At 55.5% G+C, this 17,291-nt stretch overlaps 1 long non-coding RNA gene across 2 annotated transcripts; it reads right to left on the reverse strand.

Moving 5' to 3' along the window:
* Window positions 1–10,485: 10,485 nt before the first annotated feature.
* On the reverse strand, window positions 10,486–17,291 carry LOC140695481 (uncharacterized). 2 transcript variants are annotated; one of them, XR_012071161.1, is made up of 3 exons: window positions 17,221–17,291; window positions 13,287–13,448; window positions 10,486–10,579 (listed from the first exon to the last, which is right to left on the reverse strand). It is a non-coding gene; the product is annotated as an uncharacterized lncRNA (long non-coding RNA). The 2 variants fall into 2 exon arrangements; XR_012071162.1 differs by lacking the exon at window positions 17,221–17,291 and adding an exon at window positions 15,288–15,361.

Genomic DNA, 17,291 nt, shown 5'->3' on the forward strand with positions numbered 1-17,291 from the left:
GACTACAAGTGTGGAAGGTGGAGGGCCCCCAGAGCCTGTACCCCTACCTTCTGAAACTCAGGGTTGAGGTGTATCTTTGAAATCAGAAAACTGGGGTTCAAAGCTTCCACCATCACTTGCTCAATTATTCAAAGCAAATGAGCTTCAGTTTTCTCATGTGTGAAATCGGAACATTGAAGCCTCTCCCTCTGTATATATATCACATTTTCTTCATCCATTCGTCTGTCGATGGACACAGGTTGTTTCCATATCTTGGTTATTGTAAAGAATGCTGCAGTGAACATGAGGGCACTATTCTCTCCTTAAAATAGTGATTACATCCCCTTTGGCTATATTCCCAGAAGTGGAATTGCTGGATCATACGGGAGTTCTATTTTTGAATTTTTGAGGGAACTCCATACTGGTTTCCACAGTGATGGCACCAGTTTACATTCCCACCAACAGCGCGTGAGTTTCCCTTTTCCCCACACCCCCGCCAGCACTCGTCATCTCTTGTGTTTTGATGACAGCCATCCTGACAGGTGGGAGGGGATATCGCACTGTGGTTTTGACTTGCATCTCCTTGATGATGAGTGATGTTGAGCGCCTTTTCACGTACCTGTTGGACATGTGTGTGTTTTCTTTAGAAAGATGTATTCAGTTCCTCTGCCCCCTTTTTGACTCAGATTGCTTGTTTCTGCTGTTGAACTGTGAGAGTTCCTTATATGTTTTGGGTGTCAACCCCTTATCAGATATATGGTCTGAAAGTACTTTCTCCTCGTCTGTCTGTTACCCTGACCTCTGCTTTCTGGATGACGGGGCTCCAGGCACTCGGGAATCATCACTTCTCACACGTGTTTCCAGTAGTGGGTGGGTGGGGGCTGTGTTCTGATAAAACTGCAGAGCTGTGGGTCACCATCCCCTCTTCCAGGAGTTGGGCTCTCAGGAGTACAGTGTGGGCAGGGATGTTTCCCTGAAGTCATGTGTCTGATAGTCACGTGGCCTGGAGCTTACATCTTCTGGCCCGGTTGTGATGGGGCAATTTGCAAAGGGAGGACCTTGCAGCTAAAACACTGAGCAGGTGCTTGTGTGCCTTGTTGGAAGGACCTGGAAACCATGTTGTGTGGAACAGGGACTTCCCCAGGTCACAAGGCTCAGTTCAGACTTCTGGGATGCCGAGGCCTGCTCCGAGCCACTGTCGCTGAGGAGGGAAGGGCCTCAGGCCGGAGGGAGGAGCTTCTGGACTGCACTTGCCCTGCTTGTCAAGGGTCAGCTCTGGTGACATGCAGCACCTAGCTTAGCTTTGGGCCTGTAAGAGGAGAGATTCTTGGGGGAGGGCTGGCTTTTTCCTCTGACTGGGGGCCTACTGTGTGCCAAGCACAGCAGTCCTCTGAGTCAGTGCTGGAAAGCCAGGCACAGAGAGGTAGGGGAAAGCCTCCAGGCCACGCGGCGGTAGGGGCAGCACTGGGGTCTAATGCAGACCTGACGCCCAGCCCACACTCTCTCCTTTCCCAGGACCGTGGTGATCCCACATGTTGGGATCCCCTGAGAGGGTGTGGGCCCTGGGACCTTCCCTGCTAACATGCCAGGAGCCTTAAGAGGGGGGTCGGGGTAATTCCTGAGTCCATGATGCCCAGAGGATGCTCTCAGCGAGGGGCCCAGCACACACTGGGCCGAATCCTAGCTCTGTCCTGAGTCACTATCCTCCCTGCCTCAATTCTGCCCACACAGGGCTGGAACAAGCAGCCACTTTACAAGCTTCTAAGGAACCTCCAGGATACTGGAAGCAGCACCCACACACAGGGAGCGCCGTGGGGTCAGCTGCACTTGTCTCCTTGTCTTTTTCTCGCCTCTTTGCTGGATGAGGAGGAGTCCCAGCAGGGCCCTGGCTTGTCCCGATTCTCATGCCCTCTCATGGCCCAGCAGGGGGTGGTGTCCAGGCTGGACTCTGTCCTCTGCTCCTTCTGGGCACCCTCACGCCCTGCACCTTGGCTGCCTGGACACTGTCTTCCAGGGGCCTCTGTGTGCTTCACCACGCACCTGGCATTCCCCAATTCTGGGCTATTCCAGTGCCCTCTGGCCCTGGGCCTCACACCGACTCCATGCTGAGTGGAAGTGCACTGATGGACATGCTGGGCCTCCTGGACTGTCTGGGGGAGCCCGATATCCCCGTCTTGCTCATGGCCCAGAGAGACCAAAGTGGTGAGAGGGTGTGTCTCCATTCACGTGGATTTGCTCAGAGATTCTTAGCAATATGAGGGACAAAAGGATGACATGAACACAGGAGAGCGGGGTGGAGGGGATGTCAGCAGAGCATGAGGAGGGGTCGATCCCGGGCTGGTCTCATAACCCCCTCAGCCTTGGCTTTCTCCTCTTTAAAGTGGGACAGACTATTGTGAGGTGAGCGGGATCCTGACCCATGGCCAGACACTGTCCTACACGCCTAAGAGAAGCTCACTGACTCCTCGTGGAAATCTGTGGTGCAGGGACAGGCGTTATCACCCATTCCTGCAGAAGAAGTAACTGAGGCACAGAGAGGACAGGTGAGGTGACCACCCCAAGTTACACAGCCCAGGCCGTCTGGTTCCAGTGTCCAGGCTCATGGTCGGTGCCCACTCTGGGTGTCCCCCCTCCCTTCACCCTCCAGTGGGACCCATGGCCGCAGCCTCATCTCAGTGTGATTGTTCATGGGGAGCAGGGTGGGGGCACTGAGGGCCCCTTTCTCTGAGCACTGCTTTCCCAGGAGGCTCAAGGGGTTGGTTGTATTCACTGCTGGACCCCCAGGCCTGGCCCCAGGCCAGCCACCCTGCAAGGCCTGAATCAATGATTATTGAGTAAATACCTGAACATCTGCATGTACCTGCGTGGTGCCCCATTTCCTCATCTCCACAGCACACCTGGCTGCACGGCTGATACTTCTTGTCATCAGGCCTCTTCCAGGGAGAGTCAAGGGGACCAGAGCTGTTCAGCTGGGGACAGCTAGCCTCAGGGGCCCTGTGGCTGCCCCAAGCCTCTCCTGGCCTGTCCCAGGACAATCCACAGGGAGGCCCAGCCAGCTTCCAGGAACAGCAATGAGGTCCTCACCCCAGGGGTGTGGAGTAGGTGCTGAGTGACTCTGCATCTGATGGGGCCCTGGGGGTCAGGCTGCTTTCAACATCCATTCCAGGACTACACCCCTGCTGGCAGCACGGAGCTGGTCATAAAGGACACAGGCCCTGGGGCCAAGGTTATAGCAGGTCCCTGCTCCCTCTCTGTGCCTCAGTGTCCTCATCTGTAACAGAGAACTAGTAACAGGGCCATGGAGGGGCTCACTGAGACCCTCCTCTGTGGCCTTGGGTGGACACTGCCCTCCCTGTGCCTCAGTGTCCTTGTCTGTAACACAGAATTAGTAGCATTTTTCTTAGCCCCTTTGGCACATTTTTCTAAGTCACTTTCCATATTGGGCCCAGGGCTCTCACAGAGCTCACAGATTGGAGAGGTAATCAGAGTGAGGTCCCAACCCTGGGGGTGCCAGGGGAGGACAGAGGGGCTGCAGGAGGGACTTGGAATCCAGAAGAGCTTCATGGAGGAGGTGAGGTCTGAGCTGTGTCCCCAAGGATGAGCTGTCATCTGGCTGAGGCCTGGCACAGAGCAGGACCCATGTACATGGTGAATGAGGGTGTGAATGAATGAATGAACATCCCTCTAACAAAGAGTGAGGGGGCAGCCCCCCAGGCCAAAGCAGGAAACACAGGGCACCCTGGGGGAGCAGAGGGCGGGGCTGTACTGTGATGCCTGCCTCACCCTTTATGGGTGTCTTGCCACCACTTTACCCTGTGCTCTGGTGGATTGGGAGCCCTTGCCTCTCCTCTGCTCCAGGATGCTGCTCTTCATTCCCAGCAACACCCGCCTGTGCCACCAAGTGGACCTGGACCTGTCTTGTGGGAGATTGTGAAGAGGGTTTTGGTGTGCAGTCCAAGACTGAAGTGGGAGGGAGAGGTTGATAGGGACCTCCAGAGGGGATCATGGGCTGGGAGACATCGTAGGGGTGGGGAAGGCAGAGCCTCAGGGCGAAGGATCCTGCTAGTGGTGGCTCCTTCACGAGGGGCTTCACAGGGAGGAAGCAATCATGGGGTAAAGGCAGAGCTCAGTTTGGGGCTCACTGACCTGGAAGAGCTCATCACAGAGACGTCCAGAGGAGCTGGATGTAGGGGACAAAGGAGCCACTGATGTCAGGGTCAGAGCCTGAGACCCAGATGAGTGGGGCAGTGGTGCAGAAGAAGGGGCTTGAGGATGTCAAGATACTCACTCATTGGGACCTCAGGGTGGAGATCTTCGTGTTCACTTCACAGCTGCCTGGTGCCTAACAGAGCAGGGCTTAGGGAGGTCATTCAGTAGACACGTGCTGACAAGCCAGGTTCTCCTGTTTCCACATTAAGTCCCTGGTGTGGAGCCAGCTGGCACTCTCTAGAGGAATAGGGTCCCATCCCTGGACTCTCTGTATGCCTGGAGCCTAGTGGCACTTTACCTCCCACTCCCCACTGCATGACCCTTTGCACACCTGCATTTCTACAAGATATAAAACATCTTCTCTTAGTGTGTGTTTACTCTATGAAATCTCATTGCCTCAGGAACACAGGCAATGCCCTTATCAAAGTGGTAAAGCCTGTTGTTCAGGGAAGCCCCTGACAGATCCCACAACCAACCAGGTACCTGTGCATGAACTGATCATGCAGCCCCCTCCTCCTTGTGTGCACAGAACCCCCAATAACAGAACCCACACACCTACCCTTGGTGCTCATGCAGGCACCTCTTGTCTGTGGGGCCCGATGTGGCCTATAGCAGTGTCCCTATTAAACTTTCCTAAACCCTTCTCAGACCCTGGTAATTCTTTACCAACCCAAGTAACTAGCTCGCCATTGTGCCCACAACACCTGAGACAGAATTGGCTAAATTTTACAGACTAGTGATGCAGGTTATTTAGCTAGAAAGGTGAGATTAATGCTTACAAATAAAAAACAACACACATACTCAAGGTGGGACAAAGAACCCACAAGGACATCTAAGATCCTCCACGTGCATCCCACTGTGGCCTCAGGGCTTTTGCACTGGCTGCCCTTTCAGCCAGGAACTCTCTCCCTCTGCTTCTAAAACACCTCCAGGTATCTGCTCAAATGTCCTCCCTGACCTTATTTTTCTCCATGGAACTTATCACCGCCGGACATTGTGTATATTTTACTTATTTTTCTCTGTGTCCCCCACCAGGCTGTCTGCTGTATGAGAATGGAGACCTGCCTGTTTTACTCCCTGCTGTGCCTGGTGTCTTGAACCCGCCCAGCACACAGTAGGACATCAGTGAATGTGTGCTGGGTGTATGAATGCTGTAGGCCACAGACAATAATCTCCCCAGCAGTGATGGTAAGAGTCGTTCATTCACTACTTACTGAGCCCTACTGTGTGCTAGGCACTGACCTGGGTGGGAGGCACACAGCGAGTGAGACACACAGTGAACACACACAGTGTGTGGGGGAGGGACACGTGCTCTGGAGAGCACACAGGGTTCAGATAAGTCAGGAGTGCAGGGTGGAGGAGGAGAGGGCCGGGTTGGGGGGCCAGTGGTGGCAGGGGAGACAGAAAGGTGGGGCCCAGGTCGTGCAGGGCTTGATGCCTCCTGTGAGGGCTTTCCCTCTGGGCAGCGGAACCACGGCTGGGTGCGGAGCAGTGGCCGCATCCTGAATGCGATGCAGGAAATGAAGTGGGTGTCTGCTGGGGAGATGTGCGTGGAGGAGGCTGTCCCTGTAGACTGTGCAGGCAGGGAAGGCTCCTCTGAGGAGGTGACATCTGAGGGGAGCCCTTGTATGGACCATGTTTCTACCTTCTGCAGACTGGATGCCTTCATCTGCCCTGCAGGCCTAGGCGGGACACGCCCTGTTCTCAGTCACCTGGACTTGGCCTCCTTACTCCCTTGTGGGCCCTCTCACCCCAGGAGGAGTCCTTCTTCAAGGTCTAACCCCCACCTTTTCCACTGGAATTGGACTCACACTAAGCCACTGTCCACCTGCCCAGCTCACCCAGAGTCAAGTCCAGACACTTGGGGTCGCCATTCCACCCTAGAACCCATGAAGTTACTCAACTGGCCAGTCCTCAGGCTGCTCACCTGCCTCACCTTTCCCTCCTGCAGAAACCCCGTGACAGCCCCTGTCCACAGCGCCCTGCGCCTCCGCTCCTGGCCCCGGGCTTCCCCCCGGGCTGTGGCCCCGCGTGGGGTGCCGGCCCGCCGCCAGTCCGGTGAGTAGACACTGCCTTTTCAATGGCAGTTGTCTCCTGATCTCTTGGCCTTCCTGCTTAGAGGAAGGCCCAGCTGCTGTAACAGAGAAACAGGGAGAGGTGGCCCTGGGTCAAAAGTGACAGTTCTGTAGGGTAGGTGCATCTGCGAACACAGGTGCAGCAGGACGACCATGGTTGATGACACTGCATCGTGTCGGGGACACTCACCAGGAGAGTAGCCTTGAGATGCCCCCACCATACAACGTGAGAAATGAGTGAGGAGGTGGGTGTGTTAATTAGCTTGCCAGTAGTAATCTTTTCACTATGTATATACACACCGAAACTTCATCTTGTACTCCTTAAATTCACGGAATTCTTGTAAAAAAAAAAAAAAAAGACGCGGTGTGGGATGTGAGTGGCCAGCATCTGGACCGTCCCAGACTTCCACAAGACAGAAATGACACACCTGCCAGGCTCAGACCCGACCTGCAAAGGGTGGCAGCTTTTGCTTCGTTGTTCTTGGAAAGCAGCCGGCAGGCTGGGCGGAAACCCGGCAGCCACACGGAGGCGGAGGCCTGGCCACCGGCCGCGCTGCGCCCGGGATGGCGGCCCCTGTGGGCAAGGCCTCCGCTGAGGTCCCGGCGGCGGAGAGGAGCCGCCCCCGGGCCTGCCCGCCCCGTGCAGCCCGGCGGGGGTAAATGAAGATTGCTTTAAACCGCTGAGCTTAGGGGCGGCTGGTTTCAGGACAGCAGGTCCCTGAACGCCGCCCCGCCCTCGCCCCCGCCTGCTCCGGGTCCTCAGACTCCCCTCACCTTTTCAGATTGGGGTTTGTGCCCCGCAGAGCCACAGGCTGAGATCACCCCACGTGACAGGGTTTGGAGGTGCAGAGGTTGAGTGAGGTCCTGAGGGTGGCCCCACCCGGTTGGTCTGGTGTCCTTACAGGAGAGAGAGCCCCCAGAGCTGGCTCCCCGCCCCATGTGGACACAGCGAGGAGGCAGCCAGCTGGCGGCCAGGACGATTGTCATCACCAGAAAGCGACCTCGCTGGACTTTGCTGGGCCTCCCCCCACCAGAACTGTAGGAAGATGAACTTCTGCTGTCCAGGCCTCCTGGGTGGTGACCCTGGGTCGTGGCGGCTTTTCCAGCCTTGGCAGCTCTGCACACACTCCCTCCTGCCTGATGCTTTGTGCACTCCTGCTCAGCGACTGTGCTCCTAACTTGGGGAGGGATAGGAGGGGCATCGGCCAGGCCCCCCTCCTTATTGCCCCCTCTGGAAGCACCTGCTCTTCCTCACAGCACGGCTCAGGCAGTAGTGTGGCTTAGATGTCCCCGTACAATGCTGCTCCCATCCTCCCAGGTAGGCACGGGGCCTGGCACACCCACCTGCTCAATTTTTAAGAAAGATGCTTTTCTTGGCCAGGAAAGTGAAGGCCCCCTCTGACCCAGAAATCCTGCTTCCAGTGTAAATGCCAGTGGAACGTGGGAGCCGGCCTAGCAGTGAGTCCCGGGCCCTGAGCAAGAACACTCCCAGCATGCCTCATCAGGGGCACAGACGAGCATGGCCCATCCACACAGGGGACACTCACCAGCCACGGCCTCAGAGTGCGTCGCCCAGATGGCCAGTCCCCAAAGAGGGAAGTAGAACAAAAAAGCCCAGTGCTGCTGCTGAGAGGTGCCTGTCGGGGAGTCAGAAGAGGAGGCAGAACAGACACAGGACTGTCACTGAAGTCAGGGCACTGGACCCCTGGGAGAGGTTTGTTTTCTTTTACTGACTTGAGCAGTGAGGACAGTGGATCTTCAAACTATTAACAACACACACACACACACACACACACACATACCCCTATGTAGGTGAGTTTTTTATGTCTCCTGTGGGTTCATCAATAATTTTTAATGAAAAAAACCCACAGTTTTTCAACAAAGTACAAAGTTATTATTTTTAGAAGGGGGGACAGAGCCCCTGGTTTGCTCCTCAAAAACCCCGGCCTATTGCCACATTTGGATGAGCCTGGATGTCTGGCAGCACCCAGCCACCCCCTCGGGCCCACCAGCAGCAAATGAGTGAACAGCCAGTGGTTCCCAGTTCTCTTAGTGCAAACCCCTTGACCAGAAGGACCCGGACTCCCTCCCAGCACTTCTAGGTGGGCACCAGTGCTCACCGACACAGCCACACCACCCGGACACTGGCAGATGTCAGGGACCTGAGTGGCCAAAGAACCCTGTGCTCCTTCTGCCCCAGGGCAGTGACCAGGTCAGCCCAGTACCATCAGCCAGACTCTCCAAAACAAAAGCCAGCACAGGCCGGTGAGGAAGGGTGGCCTGGAGCAGTCAGAGAGCTCTTGCTCTTTGTTTTCCTTCTCCATTTTATCACAGATATGACAGAAAAAGTAGGCAGCGCGTGTGTGTGTATTTCTTAACTCCATCTTGACCTTGCACCCCGGAGGAAGCCAGTGGCCCTGTCCTGTGAGCGGCCCTGTCCTGTGAGCTGCCCTGTCCTGTCCTGTGAGCTGCCCTGCCCTTTCCTGTGAGCTGCCCTGCCCTACCCTGTCCTGTCCTGCCCTGTCCTGTCCTGTGAGCTGTCCTGTCCTGCCCTGTCCTGTCCTGTGAGCTGTCCTGTCCTGCTGAGTGAGCTGCCCTGAGAGGGGCCCATGTGTAAGAAACGCTCACCTCCTCCACTGTCTGTGACTCCTCAGCCCCTTGGATGGTGCGGCCCCAGCTGATGTCTTGACTGCAACCTCATGAGGGACCCTAAGTCAGAACCACCCAGCCCTGTCTGCTTCTGTCCTCCAGGGACCAAGACAATAAATATTTGCTGCCAGGAGCTGTGATGCAGCGAGGGACCAGAAACACACGACGCCTCCTCCCCGCCTCTCCACCCCTCGGGGCTGTGGAGGTGAACTTATCTTCATCTGTTTACCACCTCTGCTTCCTCTGTGAGGACACGGGGTCTGTCACGGGCACTGCAGGTCCCTGGAGCTAAGGCTGACAGGGCCTCCGGGCTCAGAGACTGAAGCACAGTAAAGCAGCAATGCCAGAGGCCCCATCACTGTGGAAAGCCCCGTGTGTGAGAGGCCAGGACACACCAGCGAACAAGAATGGACCCTGAGCAGACCTTCCTGGTCCCTGCCCAACCCCACCCCTGACTGCTTGCCAAGCCACCTCAGAATGCCACTCCACCTCTAGGAGCCTCGATTTCCTCCTCAGTGGACTGGGGGTGACAGGAAGATTGAGCCCCAAGAATGTGGAAGGAGAGAAGGTGGACCCCTGGGCTGGAGAGGCTGATCAATAAAGCCGCTTCTCCCAGCACCTGCCTGAAGGTGCACTGTGAGGCTGTGAGCCCCCTCCCTGGGTGGCGCTTACAGGCAGACCTGGGTGCCCGGAGGAAAGGGCGCCTTCCCTAGTGGGTGAGGCAGCCCCGAGTGCAGGGTCTCAGCGCAGGGCCTGGCCCCGAGCAGGCTCCAGGAGTCGTGTGTTGTGTGAGTCCACCTCACATGCTGACAGCACGGTCACATATAAGCCAAGGACGGCACGTTCGGAGGACACCCGGGAAACCCATGGTGCATCCTTGCTGGTCCTAGGACAGAAGAAGCAATGCAGGACACAGAGATGGGGTAGACAGGACTCAGGCAGAAGATGCCTGTGTGTGCATGTGTCCGTGGCATCACCATGGACTGGGCAGCAGGCGGCGGGAGCAGTTCAGAGCCCTCTGGTTTCCTGCTCGGGAGGACAAGAACTAGGAACAGGATGACTTTCCAAACTGGCGTGAATGTGTGTGAGGTCATGGAAGCAGTCTCATACCTGTTAGCTCATGTCCAGGGGTCTGACCACATCAGGAGCCAGGATGAGGCTTCACATGTGCTCACGCTGAGGCCAGAGGTGTCTTAGTCTGAGCTGCCCGAGACCCACCCTGCTCCGCACCCAGCCGTGGTTCCGCTGCCCAGAGGAAATGCCCTCACGGGAGCCATCGAGCCCTGCACGACCTGGGCCCCAACTCTCTGTCTCCCCTGCCACCACTGTCTCCACCGGCCCTCTTCTCCACCACTCCTGCACTCCTGACTTCCCCCAGCCCTGTGTGCTCTCCAGAGCACGTGTCCCTCCTAACATGTTGTGTGCTCACTATGTCTCACCCACTGTGGGCCTCCCACCCAGGTCAGTATCCAGCACACAGTAGGGCTCAGTAAGTAGAGAAAGAATGACTCTTATCATCACTGCTGGGAAGAATTTGTCTGTGGCCTACAGTGATCACACACCTGGCATACATTCGCTGAGGACCTACTGTATGCTGGGCGGGTTCCAGATACCGGGCACAGCAGGGAGTGAAACAGGCAGGTCTCCATTCTCATGCAGCAGACAGCCTGGTGGGGGACACAGAGAAAAATAAGTAAAATATACACAATATCCGGCGGTGATAAGTTCCATGGAGAAAAATAAGGTCAGGGAGGACATTTGAGCAGATACCTGGAGGTGTTTTAGAAGCAGAGGGAGAGAGTTCCTGGCTGAAAGGGCAGCCAGTGCAAAAGCCCTGAGGCCACAGTGGGATGCACGTGGAGGGTCTTAGGTGTCCTTGTGGGTTCTTTGTCCCACCTTGAGTATGTGTGTTGTTTTTTATTTGTAAGCATTAATCTCACCTTTCTAGCTAAATAACCTGCATCATTAGTCTGTAAAATTTAGCCAATTCTCTCAGGTGTTGTGGGCACAATGGCGAGCTAGTTACTTGGGTTGGTAAAGAATTACCAGGGTCTGAGAAGGGTTTAGGAAAGTTTAATAGGGACACTGCTATAGGCCACATCGGGCCCCACAGACAAGAGGTGCCTGCATGAGCACCAAGGGTAGGTGTGTGGGATCTGTTATTGGGGGTTCTGTGCACACAAGGAGGAGGGGGCTGCATGATCAATTCATGCACAGTTACCTGGTTGGTTGTGAGATCTGTCAGGGGCTTCTCTGAACAACAGGCTTTACCACTTTGATAAGGGCAGGATGTGAGGCCTCTCTTCCTGGGGCAATGAGTTTTCATAGGGTAAACACACAGCAAGAGAAGATGTTTTATATCTTGTGGAAATGCAGGTGTGCAAAGGGTCATGCAGTGGGGAGTGGGAGGTAAGGGGCCACTGGGCTCTAGGCACACAGAGAGTCCAGGGGTGGGGCTGTATACCTCTAGAGAGTGTCAGCTGGCTCCACACCAGGGACTTTATGTGGAAACAGGAGAATCTAGGTTGTCAGCACGTGTCTACTGAGTGACCTCCCTAAGCCTAGCTCTGTCACGCAGCAGGTGGCTGTGAAATGAACATGAAGGTCCCCAACCTGAGGACCCCAAAGAATGAACATCTTGACATCCTCAAGCCCCTTCTTCTGCACCACTGCCCCACTCATCTGGGTCTCAGGCTCTGACCCTGACATCAGTGGCTCCTTTGTCCCCTACATCCAGCTCCTCTGGACGTCTCTGTGATGAGCTCTTCCAGGTCAGTGAGCCCCAAACTGAGCTCTGCCTTTACCCCATGATTGCTTCCTCCCTGTGAAGCCCCTCGTGAAGGAGCCACCACTAGCAGGATCCTTCGCCCTGAGGCTCTGCCTTCCCCACCCCTACGATGTCTCCCAGCCCATGATCCCCTCTGGAGGTCCCTATCAACCTCTCCCTCCCACTTCAGTCTTGGACTGCACACCAAAACCCTCTTCACAATCTCCCACAAGACAGGTCCAGGTCCACTTGGTGGCACAGGCGGGTGTTGCTGGGAATGAAGAGCAGCATCCTGGAGCAGAGGAGAGGCAAGGGCTCCCAATCCACCAGAGCACAGGGTAAAGTGGTGGCAAGACACCCATAAAGGGTGAGGCAGGCATCACAGTACAGCCCCGCCCTCTGCTCCCCCAGGGTGCCCTGTGTTTCCTGCTTTGGCCTGGGGGGCTGCCCCCTCACTCTTTGTTAGAGGGATGTTCATTCATTCATTCACACCCTCATTCACCATGTACATGGGTCCTGCTCTGTGCCAGGCCTCAGCCAGATGACAGCTCATCCTTGGGGACACAGCTCAGACCTCACCTCCTCCATGAAGCTCTTCTGGATTCCAAGTCCCTCCTGCAGCCCCTCTGTCCTCCCCTGGCACCCCCAGGGTTGGGACCTCACTCTGATTACCTCTCCAATCTGTGAGCTCTGTGAGAGCCCTGGGCCCAATATGGAAAGTGACTTAGAAAAATGTGCCAAAGGGGCTAAGAAAAATGCTACTAATTCTGTGTTACAGACAAGGACACTGAGGCACAGGGAGGGCAGTGTCCACCCAAGGCCACAGAGGAGGGTCTCAGTGAGCCCCTCCATGGCCCTGTTACTAGTTCTCTGTTACAGATGAGGACACTGAGGCACAGAGAGGGAGCAGGGACCTGCTATAACCTTGGCCCCAGGGCCTGTGTCCTTTATGACCAGCTCCGTGCTGCCAGCAGGGGTGTAGTCCTGGAATGGATGTTGAAAGCAGCCTGACCCCCAGGGCCCCATCAGATGCAGAGTCACTCAGCACCTACTCCACACCCCTGGGGTGAGGACCTCATTGCTGTTCCTGGAAGCTGGCTGGGCCTCCCTGTGGATTGTCCTGGGACAGGCCAGGAGAGGCTTGGGGCAGCCACAGGGCCCCTGAGGCTAGCTGTCCCCAGCTGAACAGCTCTGGTCCCCTTGACTCTCCCTGGAAGAGGCCTGATGACAAGAAGTATCAGCCGTGCAGCCAGGTGTGCTGTGGAGATGAGGAAATGGGGCACCACGCAGGTACATGCAGATGTTCAGGTATTTACTCAATAATCATTGATTCAGGCCTTGCAGGGTGGCTGGCCTGGGGCCAGGCCTGGGGGTCCAGCAGTGAATACAACCAACCCCTTGAGCCTCCTGGGAAAGCAGTGCTCAGAGAAAGGGGCCCTCAGTGCCCCCACCCTGCTCCCCATGAACAATCACACTGAGATGAGGCTGCGGCCATGGGTCCCACTGGAGGGTGAAGGGAGGGGGGACACCCAGAGTGGGCACCGACCATGAGCCTGGACACTGGAACCAGACGGCCTGGGCTGTGTAACTTGGGGTGGTCACCTCACCTGTCCTCTCTGTGCCTCAGTTACTTCTTCTGCAGGAATGGGTGATAACGCCTGTCCCTGCACCACAGATTTCCACGAGGAGTCAGTGAGCTTCTCTTAGGCGTGTAGGACAGTGTCTGGCCATGGGTCAGGATCCCGCTCACCTCACAATAGTCTGTCCCACTTTAAAGAGGAGAAAGCCAAGGCTGAGGGGGTTATGAGACCAGCCCGGGATCGACCCCTCCTCATGCTCTGCTGACATCCCCTCCACCCCGCTCTCCTGTGTTCATGTCATCCTTTTGTCCCTCATATTGCTAAGAATCTCTGAGCAAATCCACGTGAATGGAGACACACCCTCTCACCACTTTGGTCTCTCTGGGCCATGAGCAAGACGGGGATATCGGGCTCCCCCAGACAGTCCAGGAGGCCCAGCATGTCCATCAGTGCACTTCCACTCAGCATGGAGTCGGTGTGAGGCCCAGGGCCAGAGGGCACTGGAATAGCCCAGAATTGGGGAATGCCAGGTGCGTGGTGAAGCACACAGAGGCCCCTGGAAGACAGTGTCCAGGCAGCCAAGGTGCAGGGCGTGAGGGTGCCCAGAAGGAGCAGAGGACAGAGTCCAGCCTGGACACCACCCCCTGCTGGGCCATGAGAGGGCATGAGAATCGGGACAAGCCAGGGCCCTGCTGGGACTCCTCCTCATCCAGCAAAGAGGCGAGAAAAAGACAAGGAGACAAGTGCAGCTGACCCCACGGCGCTCCCTGTGTGTGGGTGCTGCTTCCAGTATCCTGGAGGTTCCTTAGAAGCTTGTAAAGTGGCTGCTTGTTCCAGCCCTGTGTGGGCAGAATTGAGGCAGGGAGGATAGTGACTCAGGACAGAGCTAGGATTCGGCCCAGTGTGTGCTGGGCCCCTCGCTGAGAGCATCCTCTGGGCATCATGGACTCAGGAATTACCCCGACCCCCCTCTTAAGGCTCCTGGCATGTTAGCAGGGAAGGTCCCAGGGCCCACACCCTCTCAGGGGATCCCAACATGTGGGATCACCACGGTCCTGGGAAAGGAGAGAGTGTGGGCTGGGCGTCAGGTCTGCATTAGACCCCAGTGCTGCCCCTACCGCCGCGTGGCCTGGAGGCTTTCCCCTACCTCTCTGTGCCTGGCTTTCCAGCACTGACTCAGAGGACTGCTGTGCTTGGCACACAGTAGGCCCCCAGTCAGAGGAAAAAGCCAGCCCTCCCCCAAGAATCTCTCCTCTTACAGGCCCAAAGCTAAGCTAGGTGCTGCATGTCACCAGAGCTGACCCTTGACAAGCAGGGCAAGTGCAGTCCAGAAGCTCCTCCCTCCGGCCTGAGGCCCTTCCCTCCTCAGCGACAGTGGCTCGGAGCAGGCCTCGGCATCCCAGAAGTCTGAACTGAGCCTTGTGACCTGGGGAAGTCCCTGTTCCACACAACATGGTTTCCAGGTCCTTCCAACAAGGCACACAAGCACCTGCTCAGTGTTTTAGCTGCAAGGTCCTCCCTTTGCAAATTGCCCCATCACAACCGGGCCAGAAGATGTAAGCTCCAGGCCACGTGACTATCAGACACATGACTTCAGGGAAACATCCCTGCCCACACTGTACTCCTGAGAGCCCAACTCCTGGAAGAGGGGATGGTGACCCACAGCTCTGCAGTTTTATCAGAACACAGCCCCCACCCACCCACTACTGGAAACACGTGTGAGAAGTGATGATTCCCGAGTGCCTGGAGCCCCGTCATCCAGAAAGCAGAGGTCAGGGTAACAGACAGACGAGGAGAAAGTACTTTCAGACCATATATCTGATAAGGGGTTGACACCCAAAACATATAAGGAACTCTCACAGTTCAACAGCAGAAACAAGCAATCTGAGTCAAAAAGGGGGCAGAGGAACTGAATACATCTTTCTAAAGAAAACACACACATGTCCAACAGGTACGTGAAAAGGCGCTCAACATCACTCATCATCAAGGAGATGCAAGTCAAAACCACAGTGCGATATCCCCTCCCACCTGTCAGGATGGCTGTCATCAAAACACAAGAGATGACGAGTGCTGGCGGGGGTGTGGGGAAAAGGGAAACTCACGCGCTGTTGGTGGGAATGTAAACTGGTGCCATCACTGTGGAAACCAGTATGGAGTTCCCTCAAAAATTCAAAAATAGAACTCCCGTATGATCCAGCAATTCCACTTCTGGGAATATAGCCAAAGGGGATGTAATCACTATTTTAAGGAGAGAATAGTGCCCTCATGTTCACTGCAGCATTCTTTACAATAACCAAGATATGGAAACAACCTGTGTCCATCGACAGACGAATGGATGAAGAAAATGTGATATATATACAGAGGGAGAGGCTTCAATGTTCCGATTTCACACATGAGAAAACTGAAGCTCATTTGCTTTGAATAATTGAGCAAGTGATGGTGGAAGCTTTGAACCCCAGTTTTCTGATTTCAAAGATACACCTCAACCCTGAGTTTCAGAAGGTAGGGGTACAGGCTCTGGGGGCCCTCCACCTTCCACACTTGTAGTCATGCTCCGGGGCCGCCATCCCAGAGGTGGCTGCGTAAACACATTGAATCCGCTTATTCTGCACCTGCTCAGCCCTTGGTTGCCACTCTGTTGTCACTGCCTGATACCAGCTGAGGTTTTATAGGTAAATCATCACCAGCTACCCGCCCACCCCCACCCCCCCGACATGTGGGGCAGGCCCCTCCTAGCCTGGTCATTCTAAATCTTTAGCTCACACATCAGCACAACTGCTTCAAAAGAGCCTCACTTCCTGTGTGGAGGTGTTGACAAGGGGAAGGGAAGGGAGTTGGCGGTGGTCTCTTACTCTGAAGGTGACACATGAAAGGGATATGTTTATGTCCATAATGGGACTCAATTTGAAGCTAAGAACGTGGTCCCAGAGAGGAGTAAAAGCTGAGAGGCTACAAAGCTGCTGAGAAAGGGGCTTGACTATTGGATTGAAAATGTGTAATTTAATTTAAAATATCATCCCCCTGGATGACAACAATTTGCCCCCAAGGTGAGAATTGGCCCCCTGACCCCTGGGCACCCCTCACTTCCAGAATGTAATCATCTGAGCATGGGGGGCTTTAACCTGGGGGGCTGTTCCCTCAGTCACAGGTGCACCTGCTCACATGTGCGCCCATGGACTGCAGTGCCCACATGTCAAGGCGCCTCTCACACCTGGCCAAGGAGGCCCAGGTCATAAGAAAGGAACTACAGTCTGTGGTGTCACACATGAGTCCCTGCAGGGGTGAGTGTTGTAGAGAGAAGAGCCCACCCCTCCGCTCCCCACCCTCTCCTCCAGGTGGAGTGCTGGACGGAGCAGGACTCCTGAGCCCCTAGGCTTAGCAAGCATCCTGGCTAAGGGTGGGGAGGCTGTCCACTCTGAAGTCATAGGTCAGATGGTAGGTTGGAGACCCACCCCCACAGCTCACCAGCGAGCCCCTCTAGTCTGTTTTCTCCTCTGTAAACTGGGACCAATCACCCTCACCCTCAGACGTGGGGGCACCCTGTGTAAATGACAACACAAAGCCCTGGGCTGTTCCAAGTGCCCTGGGGTGTCCAGCCCCGAGGCCGGGCAGGTGGGAGAAGAGAGGTGTGGGTTAGCAGGTGTGACAGCAGAGCTGAGACCCGGCTGAGTGTGTGCGCACTAATATCCAGGAACTGGGAGCTGCCACTAGCAAATCTGTTCCCTGAGGCCATGTTTACTCTCCCTTGTCAGTTACAATCCTTTATTTGAACAGAGGTCTCTGGAGTCTATTAGCCACATCATTGCCTGTCACCACACTGTTGCAGTTCTAGGGTCTCCATTTAGCCAACTTGAAAGAATAGTTTTGTTTTTGTCTTTGTTTTTGTTTTTGTTTTTTTAAACCAGTGACAGAAAACCAAAGTGGCTTAAAGAAGCAAACCGGGCAGGAGAGAATGACTTACTTAACGGAGACATCCACAGGGAGACAGCTTCAGGCAGGGCTTTATCTGGTGCTCAGTGACATCAGCAGAAG

Source organism: Vicugna pacos, unplaced genomic scaffold, assembly GCF_048564905.1.
Source record: "Vicugna pacos unplaced genomic scaffold, VicPac4 scaffold_240, whole genome shotgun sequence".
Taxonomy (NCBI): domain Eukaryota; kingdom Metazoa; phylum Chordata; class Mammalia; order Artiodactyla; family Camelidae; genus Vicugna; species Vicugna pacos.